This window comes from Myotis nattereri, assembly GCF_964212035.1.
Source record: "Myotis nattereri genome assembly, chromosome: 7".
NCBI classification, from domain to species: domain Eukaryota; kingdom Metazoa; phylum Chordata; class Mammalia; order Chiroptera; family Vespertilionidae; genus Myotis; species Myotis nattereri.
In genome coordinates this window covers 65,906,922-65,929,162 of record NC_138082.1, presented here as the reverse complement: position 1 = coordinate 65,929,162, position 22,241 = coordinate 65,906,922, and positions in this window count along the sequence as shown.

Here is a 22,241-nt window from a genome sequence, read left to right as displayed (position 1 = left end):
ATAATTAATTGAGAGATAAACGAATAAATAAGATGAAAGGGTGTAGTGTTTTATCCATCTTCTATATATTTCTGTGGATGGAGCAATCAGATTTCAGAGAATTCTTAAAAGGTCCAGAAAATGGATCATTCATGGATCCAATTATGATAATGTTCAAGAGGACTAACTCATGTTAACCAAGCTCATAAGAATCTGATACATCAAGGGGCATGTCAGTTTATTACTTTAACAACACCAAAAAAAAAAAAATGATACTGGTAAATGGGATGTAAGTCTTGTGTAAGCATAGCTGTTAGATTTTTCTTCTTGGCAGATATAGATGGAAAACCACTTAATTATCAGAAGACTGCGTTGTAAGCAGGGTTCAGAGCCTGCAGAGCTAGATGAGTACATCAGATGCTTAATGTTCAGGTACTAAAAGGCTAATATCTCTATTTCCACAAATATTCTTCTTACCAAGAGACATTTTGCATCTAAACTGCTGTTTTTAACTAAAGTTAATTTTATACATTATGCTTGATTTTACAATTAAACTCAGTGTCAAGAGGGTCTTGCTGAAATCCAGCCTACAGACTGTATATATTTTAGGCTCCTGTCCAGGCTAGCAAATCAGGACTTATGATTGCTAAGAATGTCCTTATATTTCTTATTAACATGAGTATAAGAAACAAAGTGAAATGTGAAAGCTTGAAATAAGTTTTTTTTTCCCCCAAAACATGTTCACTAAATATAGAATTCTGTTCTGACATATTTTCTTTTCATACTTCAAAAATTTAGTTTGTCTTTTTTTTATATTTTACTTTTTTCTATCCAGTATATGTAACATTTCTTGATTCCTTACATTATAAAATAGGAACATAATCCCACCTACTCTTTAACTTTCCTCAACCCTTTTAGTTTCTTTTTTTTTGAATCTTTACTGTTGAAAGCATTACATAGGTCCTCCTTTTTCCCCCTTTAACCTCTTCCAGCCCACTCCTGTCCTCCTCCGAGGCCCCCACCACCCCATTGTCTGTGTCCTCAGGTTATCTATATATGCATACAAGTTCATTGGTTGATCTCTCCCCACCCGCTCTCCCCTGCCCTTTTAGTTTCTAATTTCTGTTATCTGTACTTTTACTGTTATATGATTAAGGTAGATAACACTTGCTTTCCCTTCTGCAACTGTAATTAAGTCTTCTACCCTTTGTTGATAGATTCTAAAGGCTAAATGCCAGTAAATAGTGCTTGCATTGTAATGATTATATTCATATTATTCATGGCCTAGTCCAGTGGTCGGCAAACTGGCCCCTTGAGTGTGGCTCTTCCACAAATACCACATGCGAGCGCACACGTACAGTGCGATTGAAACTTCGTGGCCCATGCCACGGGGCCAAAGAGCTGCATGTGGTTCGTGAGCTGCGGTTTGCCAACCACTGACCTAGTCAAACACACTTACTATCTCTAGATTTTTGTTTTTCCAGGGTTTATAATTGCCTTTAATTTTTATTGCCTACTTTTATAATGTATTTTTAACTGTTTCATTGTCTCAGGGTTCAAATGTATACATTTCTCTCTTTCCTTAAATATCTCCTCCCTCAATTCTTTTATAACATAGGCTAGTTGCTCACTAGAATGCTGCAGATCTGTTTTCCTGGGATTTTTATTCATTACTCCTTTGAGTTGAATCTACCTCATCCAACATCTAACATCTTCCTCCTTTTCAGTTGGTTAATTCATTTTACAAAGAAAGTCCAAAAGTTAATATCTAAAAAAGAGTACACATGAGGTAAACTTTCTAAGTCCTTGCATGTCTGAAACTAAGCTGTTTTTATATTGATTGGTAATTTAGTTTGGTTAAAAATTCTAGGGTTAAAAAATTTTATTTGAGAATTTGTCATCTAGTATTAGGAATCTGATAGCAATTTAATTGTCCTTCCATTATAAGTAACCTATCTTATTTATATATCTTTTCATGGAAAGTTTTAGAATATTTACCCTTTAGCCTTAATGTTCTGAAAATTTAAAATTATGTGACAAAATGTTAATTTTATTTCTCTCCATACATACAAAATGGCCCTTTTCAATCTGAATTCTCTTCGGTAAGGGAAATTTATCTTTTATTTTTATTTTATTTTAAATCTTCATTGTTGAAAGTATTACATATGTCCTCTTTTTTTCCCTTATTGACCTCTTATTGCCCACCTCCACTTCCCACTCCAGGCCTTCACCATCCTATTGTCTGTGTCCATGGGTTACATATATATGGATACAAGTTCATTGATTGATCTTTTTTTTTTCCTTTTTCACATTAAAGGTGATATTTCATTACATTGCTTGCTTTAATTTTAATGCAAAGTTTCATTTTGAGTATTCTGCCTCTGAGATTCCAGTCTGTTCTATACTTCTGTCTCTCTGAAACTATTCTGTCCATCAGTTTATTTTGTTCATTAGATTCCACTTATGAGTGAGATCATAGGATACTTGTTGTTCTCTGATTGGCTTATTTTGCTTAGCACAATATTCTCCAGGTCCCTTTATGCTGTTTCAAAGGGTAAAAGATCCTTCTTTTTTGCTGCTGCATAGTATTTCAGGGTGTAAATGCACCACGGCTTTTTTATCCACTCATCTACTGATGGGCACTTGGGCTGTTTCTAGATCTTAGCTATTGTAAATTGTGCTGCTATGAACATAGGGGTGCATACATCATTTCTGATTGGTGTTTCAGGTTTCTTAGGTTATATTTTGAGAAGTGGGATCACTGGGTCAAATGGCAAGTCCATATTTATTTTTTTAAGGAAACTCCATACTATTTTCCACAATGGCTGCACCAGTCTGCATTCCCTCCGGCAGTGCACTAGGGTTCCCTTTTCTCCACATCCTCACCAGCACTTGTCATTTGTTGATTTGTTGATGGTAACCATTCTGACAGGTGTGAGATGATACCTCATTGTCATTTTAATTTGCATCTCTATGATGATCAGTGACTGAGTATTTTCTCATATGTCTCTTGCCAATCGGTATGTCTAATTTGGAGAAGTATCTATTTAGGTCCTTTGCACATTTTTTAATTGGATTGTTTGTCTTCCTTTTGTTAAGTTGTATGAGTTCCTCATATATTTTGGATATTAAACCTTTATGAGATATATCATTGCCAAATACATTCTCCCATACAGTGGGCTCCCTTTTCATTTTGGGGATGGTTTCTTTTGCTGTGCAGGAGGTTTTTATTTTGATGTAGTCCCATTTGTTTATTTTCTCCTTAGTTTCCTTTGCCCTAGGAGATGTATCCTTGAACATACTGCTATGAGAGATGTCTGAGATTTTGCTGCCTATGGTTTCTTCTACGATTTTTATGGTTTCATGACTTATGTTTAAGACTTTTATCCATTTGAGTTTATTCTTGTGTATGGTGTAAGTTGGTGGTCTAATTTCATTTTTTTGCATGTACCTGTCCAATTTTCCCAACACCATTTATTGAAGAGACTGTCTTTACTCCACTGTATGTTATTTCCTCCTTTGTCAAATATTGAGCTTTATGGCGTGGGTCAGTTTCTAGGTTCTTTGCTCTGTTCCATTGATCTAAATGCTTATTCTTGTGCCAGCACCAGGATGTTTTGATTATAGTGGCTTTGTAGTTATTTTTAATAAGTATTTAAATCACAATTTTATTTATTATTTTGCTTTAATTGGTGAACTACCTTTTAAAGAAGTTAAAATAAAAAATAAGAAAAATATTGCATCATTTTCAATTTATGTACTAATACGATAGCTCCCCATTCATTTATTTAGCTTCAGATTCAGTCTGATACATATGCTGAAGAATCACATTTAGTATTTCTTATTACTTTCATGTTGTCCAAAAATATTATCTTACCTTTTTTGGAAGGACATTTATGCTGATGATAGAACTCTTTGATGACTTTTTCCTTTCGCATGTTGAAGGTGATATTTCATTATATTGCTTGCTTCAATTTTAATGCAAAGTCACCATTCATTCTTATTTTTGTTCTCTTGTATGTGTGTCCTTTTTCTTCCTATTTAAGATTTTTATTAATCAATATTTTATCAATTTGATAATGTTGTTCTTGGTGGGGTTTGTTATATTTGTTCTGCTTAGATTCATCATCAGAATCATCACCTTCTTGGATTTATGAATTCATTTCTTCCATCAAATTTGGAGAATACTGTCCATTATTTCTTCACACTTTTCTGTCATACTCTTTTCTCCTTAACTTCTGGAACTCCAAATATATATATATATATGTTAGATAAACTGAAATTGTCCTATCTTAGGGTTCCATTCAGTTTTTCAAACTTTTCACATTCTGCTTCAGTTTGGATAGGTTCTGTTTCTGTTCTGTTATCTTTTTTTCTACAGTGTGTATCCTGTGGCCTATGACTTCAAATGTTACCTTCACAGAAAGTGTACATGTACAGCATAAACTATATACATCAAGCAGGGGTATGTACCTTGCTATGCACTTGAAATTTAAAAGTAACACCATCAGGCAGGGTCCCCAAACAAATACTTTTTAAATATTGTGACAGTACATAAATAGAAATATTCAGAGTAAGTTTTCCACCCAACAGTGGGCATTCAGTGAAAGCTTCATAACATCAATGGCTATGCTTAACCTTAAAACATAAATAGCGGTGGAGAAGGAATTCCAGGCAGAGAAAACAGCAGGAAAACAGGGGCACAGAAGGAAGATACAGCATAATGTAAGTGGAAAATACAGACAGTTCATATGTTGCATGAACATAAAGTCAAAGGCAGAGGACAGTAGGAGATATGGCCAGAGGGTAAGGAGGCTCCAAGAGCCAATTGTTCATAACACTTTAGAGCTAGGAATTTCACAAATTGCTGAAACATTTTTAAGGGAGTGACATATTTAGGCTTTTGTTTTAGAAAAAAACACATTCTAAATAGATTACAGGAAGTAGATTTTAGTGAAACAAGAATGGACACAGAAAAAAAAAATGTTTAAGTGAGAGTCTAAGCAACTGGTGAATAGTTTGAACTATGCTAGTTGTAATTCCTATGCTAGCTGTAACAAAGATAGAGGGGAGTGAATGATGGTAAAGTTAATATTATGTAGTAATTTAAAGGATGAAGGTATAACCAAAGTGTCAAGGGTGATTCACTTTCCTAGAGTGGATAATTATGTCATCTACTTGATACTGAAAACATACAAGAGCATATTGAAGGATGGTTTAAAAATGTATTGGTCTAGGTTTTTTAACTAGACATCTTAGTTACCCATGAGACAGTCCATTGGAAAGACCATAGTATGTCATCAGATATGAATCTAGAGTATATTTACAGAACTTAAAAGCCATTATCCCATAGTAAGTAGCTGAAACTATGAGAGGGTAAAATGCCCAAGAGACAATGTGTGAAATAAAAGAGAAGAGTGTCAGCACTTAGAGGTCAGGCAAGGGCACAGAATCCCTGTTTCAGCTGATGTGAAAATAACTTGACTATAAAACATCACTTGCATTTTTATTCCACATTCTCCTCAAGTAAGGTATATAAAATTCGTAATTATTTAAGGTGGCCCTACCAGTATGTGGGCTTTATTCCATGATGTGGCTGACAGCTGACTCATGGTTACACTTGAAAACTCAGGGAGTTGAGGTATACTTCTTATCATTTCAAGTTTCCAGAGAGTGCACTCCGTACCCTTCCCTAAAATTGCAAAGTCAAACTCATAGTGGTCTCTATAAAGTCATCTGTCTTGAGCTGAGATGGAGTGGGATTGCCCTACACTCCTCTTGTGGGAGAAGTGCTGACTCTAAAAGCATATTAACCACTCTTTCAAAATGTTTTCTTAATTTTTTCCAGCTATTATTTTTTAAAATATATTTTTATTGATTTCAGAGAGGGAGCGAGAGAGAGAAACATCAATGCTGAGAGAATCATTGATTGGCTGCCTCCTGCATGCCCCACGTGGGGATTAAGCCCACAACCCAGGCATGTGGCCTGACTGGGAATCATACCATGACCTCCTGGTTCATAGGTCGACACTCAATCACTAAGCTATGCAAGCTAGGCTTCTATCATTTCTTTTAATTCCTTCAACATTTTGAGGGCACTAAGGTTCATTCAACTGATTATTGTTTTCCTTTAGAACCAATTCTGCTTATTTTTTATTATATGGTTCTATTGTCCCTTGGTGCCTCTGTTATTATTTCTACTGTAACATCAAAGTACATGTCTGTCTTTTTCAGAGCATGACTTCCTAAATAAGGGTGTTATACATTTTATATTTCTATCCCCACTAAGGATTGAGAGAATACTGATATTCAAAGAAATATCTAGGAGTGAAGAAATAAGACATTTGATTGGTAGATTTAAAGTCATCATTAGAGGAAAACATATTTAATGACTTAGGGCAGAGAGAGACAGTGTTATTCAAATTTAGAGAAAGATTAAATTGTGTTAATAGAGATACATATTTTAATTTAATTATAGGTTCTTTACTATTATTGAAGGGCAATTTTTACAGATTCTTAAAAGAGTACTTTTCCCCAAAAACAAAACTTTATCTATCTATCTATATATATATAATCTGCATCTTTAGATAAGTGCTTTGAAACATTGGCCCATGTCTAGGGAAAAGTATCAGATGGTGGGCATTTTTTGATGAACAAGTAAACAAATGTTAGTTCTGAATTCAATTCCCTTCCAAATTTCCTTGCTACTATGCACAAGAATGCAGCCTACTTTCACAACTGAAATCTGAAATAACAGTATCTAATTCAAGAGACCAACTGAGTTCATTTTTCATTCTGATGGATAACTCATTTATTAGGCACAGAATTCACTGAAATCCAGTGCCAAGAATTACTAAGCAACAGAACATATGTAGGCGGATGTGATGTTTGCATATTCACACAATCTGACATTTACACCAAGATCAGAAGTATATTATTACTGAAAGGGAGGAACAGTAACAGAACAAGAGTAGTAATAGTCTTTTATTTTATAAGGTACCATTCACAAAAGTATCGCCATGATCTTAATAACCCTCTCCTATAGAAAGCAAGCAAATCCAATGGATATTCACAAGTTCCCAGATTTAGTTCCTCCTAAATGCCAGAAAGGAAAACAAACTGTTTGAAGCATTTTTTAAATGCTTTCTATAGTATAACACCTAGTATGGTGTGAATGCAGGCACTGCTGATCAGCCTGAGTAGAATACTAACTGCTTTAAAATATCAAAATTAGGAAATATTCTGGAATGTTCTACTTAAGACATTCTCCTAAGGACCCTGAAGCTCGACAATTTTCTCCAATAGGAAGCTACTTTCATTCCCAGTCTTCCCCTCTGCTGAATACAGGAACCAAAGATGAGAAGGTTGGATGTCTGAATAAGCCTGACTATTTCCTTACATGAAATAAAACTAAACATTTCCAATGCCAAACAATATGGGAGCCAGTCATGTTCAAACAGACCTGTGGTTTAAGGCAGTGACCTCAATGCAGTCAGTGTCTCTTTGCAGTGAACCACCATAAGCCCATTTCAATTGTACAATTTCAACTTTTAATACAATTAAAATACAGATAAAGTGACAGAGGAATTGTTTTAAAGGAAAATCTCCAGAGTACATTACCGAACAAGATGGGCCATTCTATTGGCATTATCAATAATCCTTATAGAAACATGATATTTTACATAAATTAAACTTATGGCTTTAACAATCTATAATAATAAAAGCATAATATGCAAATTGACTGAATGACCGAACAGCAGAACAACCATCCGGATGACCTTTCAGACAACCACACTATGACATCCACTGGTGCCAGGCCAGCCAAAGAGGGTGTGATGCGATTGGTTGGGGACATGGCCATTGCCCCATGATTGCCCTGCAGAGGGGGACCCAGGCCACCAATGTGATCGATCAATCAGGGGGCTCCATGATTGTCCCAAAGAGGGAGGCCCAGGCCACCAACAGGCGGGCTGTGGGGGTGGGTGGGGCCTCCCTCTGTGGGGGCAATCCATTGCAGAGCACAGGCCAGGTAGGTGGGGCCTACCTCCTTGGGATGATTGATGGCAGGACTCCTGGACTGTGAGAGGGCACAGGCCGGGCTGAGGGACCCCCCCACCCCAGCCCCCGAGTGCACAATTTTGTGCACCCAGCCTCTAGTCCTATATAATAAAAGGCTAATATGCAAATAGACTGAACTGTGGAATGACCGGTTGCTACGACATGCACTGACCACCAGGGGGCAGACGCTCAATGCAAGAGCTGCCCCCTGGTGGTCAGTGTACTCCCACAGGGGTAGCGCTGCTCAGTCAGAAGCCCTGAGCCGGGCTCACAGCTGGTCAGCGCAATGGCAGCTGCGGGAGTCTCTCTCGCCTTCGCAGCAGCACTAAGGATGTCCATCAGTCAGACATCCCCCCAAGGGTTCCCGGACTGCAAGAGGGTGCAGGCCAGGTTGAGGGACATCCCCCTACGCCCCCCCCCCTCCGAGTGCATGAATTTTATGCACTGAAAAAAAAAATATAAATATATATATATATATATATAAAACATCAAACATTCCTTCACATTCATGTCTAAATGTCCTCAACTGATGATACTTTTCATGGTTCCTTTGATGGACAACATTAGATTTCTGCAGAGAAGAGTTTCCCCTGGCAATATTCTGCTACAGTGATTCATTCATTAAACTTGTGTTTGTTTGTTTTTTTAAATATATTTTTATTGATTTCAGAGAGGAAAAGAGAGGGAGAGAGAGATAGAAACATCAATGATGAGAGAGAATCATTGATTGGCTGCCTTCTGCATGCCCCCACTGGGGATCGAGCCTGCAACCCAGGCATGTGCCCTTGACTGGAATCGAAACCAGGACCTTTCAGTCTGCAGGCCCATGCTCTATGCACTGAGCCAAACCAGCTAGGGCATTAAACTTGTTTTTAAAGAGCAAAAGGTTCTCAAAGAAATGGACTCCTCGTTCCTTCATAGTTATAATAACTTCCATAATTTGCTTAAAGATTTAATTAGGCCAACTCTTGGGTTGCAGAACTACATCTCCTACTCCCTATTAATAACCCTCAGAGCAACTGCAACCAAACTTTATTTGAAGGCAGCTGGGAAAGCAATCCTTTTTCTTGTGCAGGAAGACCCACCATCCAGTATAAACAGGCTACTATCCTGTGTGAATACCTGGTCCTCCACTGGGGTTTACGAAAAGGAACAAGAACGTCAAAGCAACAACCAATGATAATTTTTTGAAGTGCTGCATATTTTCAAATCACAATAGTCTGTTGGCAACACCCCTATCTGTAGAGATTTTATTAATATGGCATGAATTTTCTGACTATCATCACATGGAAAGCTGAACAATACTTTGAATTTGCTAGAATGAAGCTCTGTGGATATTCCTACATGCTCTTTGTCATTTGAATTGATTTTCACAACCTTGAATAATGGACGTATTAAAATGATGTCTCACCTCTCTCAATTTCAATGGACCTGACAGTAATCCTATATAATAAAAGGCTAATATGCAAATTGTTCCCTCGACCTAGAGTTCAACCAGGGGGCGGAGCTGGCCGGCCAACCACCTGTGGCCCCTACCCTTGGCTGGCCTGGCCCGATGGGGGCAGGCCGGCTGGATCCCACCCATGCATGAATTCATGCACTGGGCCTCTACTGTCATACAAAAATGCCCAAAATTGGAGAATTTGATCTTCAGATATTTTTAAGTAGTAAATTGAAGAATTTTTATTTAAAGATCCCATTAGTTCAGCGGTTCTCAACATGTGGGTCACGACCCCTTTGGCGGTCAAACGACCCTTTCACAGGGGGCCCCTAAGACCATCCTGCATATCAGGTATTTACATTACGATTCATAACAGTAGCAACGTTACAGTTATGAAGTAGCAGCGAAATAATTTTATGGTTGGGTCACAACATGAGGAACTGTATTTAAAGGGCCAGAAGGTTGAGAACCACTGCATTAGTTAGAAGGGGTAGAGGCCATTCTATGAACAAAAGTATACTTGAACTACTCTCAGAAAGAAAGAAAAAAATTTCTATTTTACAGTTAAATCTCTAGAAACATTTAATAATAAAATAATATTCCCTTGAATAAACAGTTCCACCTGTCAAACAAACAAATAAATAAAGGTGCATTTGCAGCAAACTCACCTGGAGCACTTATTTCTGGGTTCCACCAGAGATTTCCTGAATAGACGCACAAAGATGAAGTCTGAGTGTCTACATCTTTAACAAGCTCCTATCGTCATTTTGCTGCCCCCTAACTTTTGAAAACTCCTAGATAAATATTTGGAAACCAGAAATTAGTGTTATCAGTTATACTATTCTAATAATAATCACAAGATTTTAGATTCATTAGGCCTCATCATGAAAGCTGTCCTTCTATTTCTTTACCCGCCAGACTAGCTAGCCTTCCTGGTCTTCAGGTCTCCCCTTCCCGAAAGAGCAGCATGGAGCTTTTGTTTCCCTTCCCTGCACACCTTGCTTGTTCGAAATCCCATTCCTCAGAACACTTATTTGCTGAAAGCAGTGGTGTTTATAGTCCCAGAGCTAGCAAAGCCAGCTCACCTGGAACTAGTTAGAAATGCAAATTGAGACTCTCTGCAGACCCTCAAAATCAGCAACTCTGGCAACCTTTGTCTTCCAGGTGATTAGGATGTGTCTGAGAAGTAATGCTACAGAACTGCTCAGTTAGTAGGGGAAAATATATGGATGTATATTAATTTCAGAGATTACCCCTCATATAACATTTGCATTTTAATGGAGATATTTCACACTGAAGGGAACAGTAAGGGATTAGTGTTGGAGGCCTTTCCAAGTGACAGCTTTTAAACAATAATGACTTTGCTTTGTGCTTGAAAACTAGGACTAGAGAAGTAGGTCTCAAACCCTTGTTTACACTGAAATCACCTGGGGTGTCTTGTTTTTGTTTCTGCTTCTGTTTTGAACCTTAAAATGATTTAATTTATGGGGCCAAGGGCTCCTCTGGTGAATCTAATATGTAATCAGACTTGAGTACCACTAGCCTTGGTCAGTGAGTTTGAACTGTAGCCTGCATCTGAATCACCCAAAGAGACTGTTTATTACAAGACAGTTGGCTGGACCCACCTGCAGATGTTAATACATCCAGAATGGGCAGAGAATTCTCCTTTCTAAAAATTGTGTTGCTGCCGGTTGTGGGAGCACAGTCTGAGGATCACTGCAGAGATCCCTGCTATCAATTACATTTTCCTGAAGCAAGGCCAGAGGATCTGACATGCAGCCAGGGCAATATTTAAGTTCATGCATGTGTGAGTTGTCTCATTCACTCCTGTAACAAATATTGCATGTGCTTCACTACCTCCTCTTTCTCTTTTTTACTCTTCAGTCAGACTTACTGTGAACACAGAAAACCCTGACATCAAAAGGAAATTCAACTTTATACTATAATGCCTCACTTTTTCCATGGTGACTTGTCTAACACCTTCACTTTTAAAGCACAAGAGGTCCCTAGGAAGCAAAAAAAACAGATCCTACCAAATACAAAACCCATTCGGTCAAGGGGATTTGCTTTACTCAGAGGAGACCACCCCAGGTTTTTACTGAGTCAAATTAGTCCTAATTTACTGAACATTCTAATTGGGTTGATAATCTGATTTCTTGATTTGCTGCAGATTAAAATCAGGAAGTTACAGGGGGAGTAACTGATAAAGGAAGCAATAAATGAAAGGTAACAGTTTAGGAGACAGAAAAAATGATAAAAAGCAAACAAGAATTTAAAAGGTGAAGCAATTGAGATGCTTCGATTTGAATGTCTCCTAAAAGTAACATTGAATTCCTAATAAAAACAGGTGCCTCAAGGCAACATTCAACAGCAGGATGGAAATGCATTCAGGTGGGAGCTGCTCAAGGGCAAGGAGAAGCCCCACAAGTCGCTGAATGCATTTGGTATTGGTCAAGCACTGTCTGGGTGCTTTTCCATAAACTAACAATCTAATTCTCACATCATTCTCACGTACGAATCACAATTATCTTCATGATCACTTTGTACATAGAGGAAAGAAAGCATGGAGAGATGAAGTAATTTGCCCAAGATCACATGACTGAAACTACAGAAAGGATATTTGAGCCTCTGAGAGCTATACCTGAGTCTGAGAATTTGACCACTTCTCTACACCTGTCCTATCACAATGGGGTGTATGTTGGCTGGGGCAGAGGGTAGGGGGGTGAATGAGGAGAGGCTAATTACTATTTCATATATATATATGTATATATATATATATATATATATATATATATATATACACACATATGCATATATGAAGATAGTGAAAGAACACTTGGATAACATGAGGCTCTTTATCTATTGATCAGTTAGTCTTATGGTTTTAGCAGTTCCACACCCAGGGGGAAAAATCATTTCCAGAAACTTTGTCAAGAATTTTAAAAATATATTTTCAGAAGGATTACAAAAACTAATTAAAAGATAGCTGCTTTATTTTATTTATTTATTTTTGGCTGTAGAGCCATCTAGATCCAAATAGATACATAGCCATTGTGATTGTCAGCCAACAGCATGCAGACTCCATGGGAAATAAAATAACCATCCAAAGAACACAGGCTTCTGTTTGTTGAATTAAAAGAACAGTTCTATTAAGCTCTGTGGCAGAGAGAATTAATAAACATTTGGTCCTGCTCAAATACTGAGCCAGTGGAAGACCATTTAGAAAGCTTACAGCATTTCTAACAATATACTTTTAAACTTTGGTTTGTCAAATTAAATGTGAACATTCCAATCATCAGGACAAAATATTTCAGTTAGGTCTTTTTGTTTTTTGTGTGTGTTTTTTTTTAGTACAACAAATTCCTATGTCAAGAATTCTGACAATTTCGTACATTTCCTGAAACCCTCTCTAAGACTAGATGATTTTCAATGCATTTGGGCGAGAAAAGTCATTTGTGGGGAAGATGCTCTTATTTAGAGAATGTTGAATTCCTAAGGGATTAAAAAGAGCAGCAAGAGTTGGATTGTGTTAGTTTAATCTATGATTCAGATTTCTCTGAAAGTCTCCAAATGCATCCGTGTTTATTAATTTATCTCAGGGTCCCAAGTGAATGATACCAATCTTTGAATACGTATGGCTTTAAAAAATTTCTTACTGTCATTTTTGTGAAAATAAATCTTTGACTTTCCTATTTGAGAAGGGAGGCACTTCTTGCAAAATTATTCTGGCCAAAGTTTTCTCTGCCATACTTCATGGTTAAAGTACTTTTCCAAGTGCTGTAGAAAATCTAAAAATGCTTTCCTGAGAAAAATGTGTGCTGTCCTACAGGGTACTCCTTTCCACTGGTGGAGTTATTTCTTTCTATGTGAAAATAGTGCCTCAGCTTCTCTTATTAACATACTAGAGGCCCAGTGTACGAATTCGTGCACAGATGGCATCTGGCTGGCCCACCCCCATGGGGGCCAATTTGGGCCAGACTGGTGGGGGGGGTGGGGGAGGGAACGTGGGAGGTTGGCCACCAGCTGCACCCCTAATTGGGGTGGGGGGTCCGATTGGGGGCAGGGCTGGATGAGGGGAGAGGCTGTGGGCAGTTGGGAGGGCCAATCAGGGCCCACATTAGGCCAGTTGGCCGCTGCCGTGTGCCTCATAGCGTCCGCTTGTTCTGGTTATTCTGGTCGTTCCACTCTTCTGGTCGTTTGGCTTTTATATATATAGATTATTGTTCTTCAACTCTACCTAATCTTCTGGTTTTCAAAGTATATGGAGTTATATTGAGCCAGTGTCACATAATATTAGCATGTCAGAAATTGCAATTGTTTTAAACTGGGACTGTTATCTGTGGAAGTGGAGTTCTTGGGGTGCTGCAGGGAAAAGAATTTCCTAGAACCCCCATGGGAGGATGGGGTTTCATGGAAAACTTTATTAATGATGTAAAAGAAAGGGGTCCCATCTCTGTCCATATCACCATGGAAAAAGTCCTATCTTGTCAGAGCTAGAATCAAGACCACTGTCCAGAATGTCTGTTCCCTGTTAAAGTCCAGTCCAGTCTAGCATCTGACTAGTTGCGCTTGTGTTTCCAGATGCAGTCCACTGTGTGGTCCAGCATCCTGCATGTACTAGTAGAGTCCACATGAACATGTGCCATGGGGCTGCTTTAGGCCACATGATGGGCAAGTGTGGGTCATGGAGCAAGAGAGGAAAGGGGAACAAGGAGCACATGAATGGGAACAAGCAGAAGAACAAGAGAGAGAGAGAGCATTGGGGATTTTAACCTCCCAAATTCCACACACTTGCAGTGGCTTCACCTCTGCAAACGACTTTTTCCCCAGACTAGACTGACAGGGGCGCACCTTCCCTAGTCACCCAGACATCACTGTGCATGTGTCCATCTTCCCCTTTGTTCAATCCCTTCCCCCGTGATCTGCAGGGAAGGGACGGTGGTTCCCTGAGGAGCGTGAAGCTATAGCTTCCTGGTGAAGCTGCCCAGATGACCATGCTTACAATGTCTGGCCTCTCCTTCATTCTCTTTCTATGATAAGTATTAATAAACTAGTTAATAATGATGATAACAATACCATAATAATTTCTAACTAAAACTTTCTAGATGCAAAAATATCTAAGGGATACACTTATTTTCAGTTCTAAATATTTTATCACATAATCATCACAAGAAGTCTACATAAATATACTTCATTGGATTAAATTATATAATAATTCACCTTCCCTTCAAAGCTCTGACCTTGAATCTCCGCCCAGTCTCTCTATGGAAAAGAGTCCCATGACATTCATTCAATATTTATTTTAAACTATTGTAGAGAGCAGTATTCATTCATTACCTCGTTTATTGTTATTTAATTTATGTGTTGCGTTTTTACAAACTGAAAACAAGACCCTCTACCAGCAAAATGATTACTACTCACTTTTTTGTAATACTCACTTTATTGCAGTGGTCTGGTACTGAACTAGCAATATCTCTGAGGTATCCCTAACTCTGTACCTGCTACATAAAATCCTAGATGCTGATATGACCTTAAAATCAGTTCTTAGGGAATTTGAATCTTCCCATATTTCTCATTTTATCAGTTACTAAGAAACTCAGAGGCAAAACTACTCTTCACTGATAGCAAATATATGAGATTTCATGGTAGGAAGACTGAATTCTGTCCTTGATAGTGATTTAATCATTGTTATTTACCTTTGACATGTATATCTTAAGTCTTCTCAAAATTCTTTTGGGGTGGGGGGGGGGTACATGCATAAAACCAAAATTAGCATTTTTATTTTTTATGTAAAGTTGCATGTTATAGTTTTTTAAAAGTAGTTTTATATGTCTAGTTACTTTAGCTATTGTGATGGACCTTGAAAAATGTATCTTCCTCTGTTATATTTTTTATTTTTTTACCCTAGGCATATAATCAATAAATAAGCCCTCACTATCAATCTCCAAAATATACAGTCATATTTCATTTTCAAAACTAAACACCTCCTGTGATGAATTACAGTCATTAGCAAGATGATTGTCTGTACAGAAACTTCAGACCACTTAGAAATGACTGAGCAGTGACAGAAAGGTGGGAGTGGGCAGTGGGGTTTCTGTTTCAATTACTTTATTATCCTCAAGTGTAAATATTTCTGAACCTATGCAGCTCTGCTTGACACTCCATTAAACTAAATTTTAAAAATGCTTCCAACATTTTGTTGTTGCAGTTATATTTCCAAATGAGGAGAGAGAAAAGTTGTATCTCCATGTCATGCTTTCCCCAAGACCCAAAGCAGTACACTCCTCTACCATGACCTCATCATCCAGTGTGTGGACAGATCCAGTCTTCAGAAGGCAACACCGAGAAGGATGCATTTTACACCTATTAGTTTTATTTTATGGAAAAACGGTCTCATCCAAATTTAGGTTTTAATTACTACAGTGGCCGGGGTCTTAGGGGGAATACAAAATGAAATGCTGTCCTGTAAAATTTCTTGAGTCAAGAGGAATAAAATTAACTTTATCAGATTTTCCATACTGGCCCCAACCAGACCTCAAGCTTTCTGGCTACAAAGTGGGGCTAGGAAATATATGGAAGTATTTAATTCTGGTTTTCTGACCATCAAATATCCAAGGCCTTTAAAGGCTCTTCTGCTTGGAATTAATTCATTCTCTAATTTCTTTTAAACTCTTTGCCAATGAATCTCTAGCTATACTCGTACCTCTTTCCCCAACCTCATTCTAACTACTTTTGTAGCTCTCTTTCTTCTAGTTAAGTCATTTGCAAAGTTTAATGAACATAAGACTCACCATTGAGGGAGGGCTTAGTAGACACAGGTTGCTTAGTAGACATTGCGTTTGATTCAGTGGATCTGGTGTGAGCCTGAGAATACACATATCTAACAAATTCCTGGTGGTGCTGAAGCTGTTGGTTCTGCTAATAGACTGAAATTCCATCCTGACTTTTCAGATAAGCAATTCAGATGACCTTCAATGACATACAACTGAATCTGACAGTCCACTGTTGTTGTTTTTTACTCAATCTTAGCCAATTTTATCATTTTCTACATATGGCAAAGGGTTGCCAGATGGGAAGATCATACCCAAAAGCCCTGCCAAGCTTTTAGGCCTGGCTGTTCTCCTGCACTGTCCAGGCTGTCTTTCCAATGATAGTCTCTCCTGTGATCCCTTAGATAAAAATTATTTCCCAGGGCCTGTCAGTATCCTCTATCATACTGTCTCTTTGTATGCCCTACTCCCTTTACTCCTCTGCCAACCATTCAATGTTGAGAATTTATTTCAAATAAAATATTTGTATGTTTGAAAGTCTGCATGATGCAAGAATATAAAATTCTCAAAGGCAAGTATCAAAATTCTCAGTTCTGGGAATGGAAAAGTCAAAGGAAATTCTTTTATCGATTCATATCTAACTTATCTCTATGCTGGTAAATAAATTTTTGTAGTTTTCTTTTTATTCTTTCAGGTATTTTTATCAAGATGTAATTAACACATAACATTGTATTAGTTTCAGGTGTACAACATATGATTTTATATTTGTATATACTCATTGTGAAATGGCCACCGCAATAACTCTAATTAACATCTGTGACCATAAAATAGTATTGGTATTTCAATCTCAAAATTCAATACTAGAAGAATCAAAGATAGCTGGTATTTTTTGACATACTCACATATTTATTGAATGCACTTGGTGTATATTCCTGGCATTAAATATGTCACTGAGTCTCTCTCGGGTTGAAGGAAAGGGCAGAGTTTATGGATAGACATATTATGCAAAAATAATGACATATGGCAAGATAAGATAACTGCTATAGAAATATATCAAGGAATTGTGCTATGGAAGAACAAAGAAGAGAAAGATCACTTCTGATTAGAAATTAGTTAGGGAGTGTAGAGAAGATAGTACTTAAGATGATTCTTCAATGGGAGATAGAATAGGCCTAAATATATAAGAGACAAACAGAATCAGAAGGAATACATTCTCAAATTGTCCAGTGATTCAGAAAGACCAGTAAACAGTCCATGCTATCCATATCATTATGGGGTTAGTGTTTTTGAAGGAGAGAGAGAATTTGGGGTTAGAGGATTTGAATTCAAATCCTTAGACTAGCATAATGGCATTAGTAATAAAAATAAACTTTCATGGGTGTGATATATGTCTATGGAAAAAAAGTTGCATGAACTGCAAAGCTCTAAAGAAAGGTTTTTAGAAATTATAGGAAACATATTCGGGCTGCCCAGTTGTAACATGCATTTTACATGGAATAAAACATCCATCTTGATCCTGAAATTAAAAATAAGCTCAGTCATCATCTCTAGAACTCGCTCAGTGAGGATCGAATAACACTGAGAAGTCTGCGACTTGTCCTCTGGCCATGACACATAGCAGCGAACCCTGAGCAGTTCACCCCTGAGGGAACAGAAAAGAGGGAATAAAGCAAACCACCCCCTTTCAGTTCCAATTTCCAAGTCTTCTGCTTCTGGCAGCTTCCCTTCCTTATCTTTTTAATCCTCCAAAATCTTCCCGAATTTTCCCTCCTTCATGGAATTCATGATTTGAATTTGCTGCTAGCCTTAATACTCTTAGCCCCCACTTCCTGTACTGTGCCCCCTGGTCCCGGCTGACTCACTTACCTACTGCCAGCCTCCTTCTACTAACACAGATTTCTGGATCTCGCCCTTCATCAGTTATGCTGTGTGATAGCTTCCTTCATTTCCCAGGTTCAAAATGCAGTTAACTATCATTCTCTCGGAAACCTGATCTGATAGAATCTGAAAAGTCTGTTTGCATAGGCTCTCGGTACAACTGCATATGAAGATAAGCATCATATATTTTTCATAAGGTAAGAAGAACCACACAAGTACACTTTCCAAATCTATTATCAATATGCATTTGAAACTAAAATAAGTCAGACTAGATCACAAATGTTAGGTCACTTAAGTGGGGTGAATATCAAACTATTAAAATAAAAACTGCTGGTTTGGCAATACCAAATTAACAGGAAGTTCAATTCAAGGCTCTAGAAGCAAGAGCTGTTGTTCAGCAGGTTGGAAGGAAATTAATTAAAAACTGGAAGAAATGCCTTGCGGTAAAATTAGAGGAACCAGCTGACACCAAAGGCTTGAATAGGAAGTAGAATCAAGATGATTATAAAAGCAGATGACTTTTTGGTGTGGCTCATCTGCTATTAATGAGCTTCATAAACTCATCTGTTATGTCTCCACTGAATCAATTCAACAGCAGGCCTCCTTGGCCCTTCTGAACCTTATAGCCAGAGACAGTTTTTCTAAATGCAGATAAGATCATGCCACTTCCTGGCTTAAAGCCCTTTAGCAGTACTCCATCACTCTCAGGACTGAAGCCCAGATTAATTAAAACTCTTCCTGAAATGATACCTGCATCTCTCTCATTCCTCATCTCACTACATCTCCAATCCTCTCTTAAACTCTTTCTCCTAACATATATTTGTTATATGAAAGAATCAGTAGTAAAAGAGTTCTAGACCCAAATCCCAGTTCTTCCATACAGCACTTAACTTTTGGCAAGTTACTGAACTCACTCTTAGATGCACTTCCTTATCTTAAAAAATGGGCCCAATGTGGTAACACCTATCATAGATGGTTTTTAAAAATATATATTTTATTAATTTTTACAGAGAGGAAGGCAGAGGGATAGAGAGTCAGAAACATTGATGAGAGAGAAACATGGATCAGCTCTCTCCCTCACAACCCCTACTGGGGATCGAGCCTGCAACCAAGGTACATGCCCTTGACCAGAGTCAAACCTGGGACCCTTCAGTCCGTAGGCCAATGCTCTATCCACTGAGCCAAACTGGTTAGGGCCCGTAGATGTTTTGAGGAGTTAATGAAAAGATAACATATTTGCCTGGTTGTGACTCAGTTGGTTGGGTGTCATATTAGGCACCAAAAGGTTGCCAGTTCAATTCCCAGTCAGGGCACATGCCAGGGTTGCAGGCTTCACCCCCAGTAGGGGGACATACAGGCGGGAACTGATGTTTTGCTCTCACATAGATGTTTCTCTCTCTCTTCCTCTCCCTTTCTCTCTCTCTAAAAATCAATTTGAAAAAATAACATAATAAAAGGGTCAGATACTAAGTGTTTAAGAGATGTACGTTATTGTTATGCCGTCTAGACAACAGCCATACAAATCTGCAATTGTTGAACAATCCACAAACTAACACCAAACATATCTAGGCACTTACCTGTGCTCTGCTTTACTAATGCACTTGACCCGGAGCCTGGCATCCACCTACTTGACAAAGACCTCTCAGATGTCTCTTAAGTGAAAGAAGCTGCCCACTTTTGGTCCCACAACGTGTTCTTTAACAGCATGTCAACATTTGATCTCTGTGGGGAACAATAAAAAATTAGTTTGCATGTGTGCCTCTCCCTTGAGTCCGGAGCTTTTCAGGGCAGGTGCCTTGTCCTTCTTCTGCAGAGCTCCGTGCCTATTGGCTGCTAAGTTCTTAGTAAAAGTCAGACATTTGTAAAATGAATCCATACATGGTCAGAGAGCAGATACCAACAGAGATTTAACCTTCAAATGGAGACAGGAAGTAGGTATGAAATCCAAGGGTCATTCTCCTCATCCCTCTGAAATTTATTAGTATTTAAATGAAGATTCCCCTAGTGTCTTTGATTTCCACAATCCACGAGGTCTAGGCGACTTACCAGATATGCTGGCGGAGGCTACATCTACTCAAAGTTTCTACTGCTCTAAGTAGTACACATCAGAAGCTGACTTTGCAGAGCAAGTCTTAATAACTCAAGGGGAGAAAAGCAATGTAAAGACAATCTCACTGGCCCACCCTTACAAGTCAGGATATGACTAACGTGACAGATGGAATTTCCAAGTTTCATACTATTTTTTGCCTTTCCTTATCAGCAAATTAGAATGTGAATTTCATAGCTGCAACAATTAATTAATTGCACTGCATTCACCTTTACAGGCTTAGAGCTAAAACCTTATGACCCCAATATTCAAATTAATGAAAATTTAAATCCCCAGAGTACATTTTTGATCTGCTGCAAACATCAGCTACAAATTCAACTTCTTGCTGGCCTCCCTGAGGAGAAGCTAATTCTTTTAGAAAAGGGACTAGGGGTTAAATCCAAGGACATCAAAAGTTTGCAAAACACAGATTGGCAATCATTCCCTTATTATTTCTTAGAGGGGGAAAAAAAGGCAAAGAAGGGCAGAAGGGAGTGCAGATAACACATTTTATATCAGTGTGATGTGAGTAGGAGACATTGTAGCAGAAAAGAGGCCAGTTGCAGCAGCAGCATGATTGGCCCAGGAAACAACACGATGAGAACAAACAGAAATCAGCAGCTGGTGAACAGAATGTGTCTGTACATGGCATGGGACAGGAGCTGTCTGAGGGAAGGCATCTGAAACTCATCTCTCCATCTTCTCCATGCCAACAAAGGAACTAGATGAACAAAACCAGGATGATCGGGCCTGCCATAGCATTAATAGTTTGGGATAAGAAGATCTATTTAGGTTAAATGGTTAGACTGGAACAATTTTTTCCTATCACTACCCAAAGGCTAATAATGTTTAAAATGATAGACCAATATTAATTTATTCATTCATTCATCCTTCCAATATTTACTGAGCACCTATTATTTGCCAGGCACGGTACTTGAAAAGAAGACATAAAGATGAATAAAGACATAATCCCCATCCTCTTGTAAGTTACCTTTGAAAACATATAAGTCAAATATAGTATTACAAAAATGATAGTATAGAAAGCCAATGGAAGCTAAGCAAGTGAGAAAGTGATTCTTAATACCTGACGAGTTATAGTATTTACATGGACTTCATATAGGAGGCTAGGCTTTGAGTCTTAACATGTAAGGCCATGGAAGGAATGGTAGGAAAACATTAAACAAAAGAAGAAGCTGAGTCCAAAAAAGCTCTCATTTATCCCACATCTAACTTCCTGTGATTTCCGATTTGAAATCTCAAGCTAGTTTTGTATATTCACTCTTTTTCAGCCCCCCAACTCTGAGTCATATTCTTTATGTGACATATACATGTATCGGATGGTATGTATATGTCCAGTGCTTTAGACACACCCAAAAATGTGATGCCTTTTTGAATAAACTGTAATTCATATCAACTTAGACTCCAGTCTACGTTAGATATGTTATGCTTTTATGATGCTGAGCTACTACTTCCTACGTATTCATTATTTTGGCTCTCCAAAGGCAACAATAAGCCTTAAATATAAGATCCATAGTTTCAGTCCCTTTCCCAGCTTGTCCAAAAGTTAGTTCAATTCTATGTTTATCTTAGGAAACTAATTAAGAAATAAATGAATTTTTAGTGTATAAGTAAATTACAAATAGAATACATTAATAAATAAAAAATATATGGAAGTGGGGGGGGGGGCGATCAAGGGAAAGAGACCCAGGACAGCTTCTTTCTGAACAGCTGAAAGATTGACCAATAAAAATAACTCTAAACACCTTCAATTTATCCCTCATGAAAACCATCCTTGAAGAATTTTCACCCTACACATCATGAGCTATCCCCTAAGGATATTGCCTTCAGTTAAGCAGAGTAGTCACAAAGACTTTCCCACATGCATTTGCAAGACTGTCCCCGCTTTCACCATTTTTAGATGTCATCTGCCTTCGACATGAACACTAGAATGAGAACACTGCTTTATATATATCCAAATTGCATTGCATGTATATTATCAAAAATGCTCCTGAGAGACAACCAAAACACA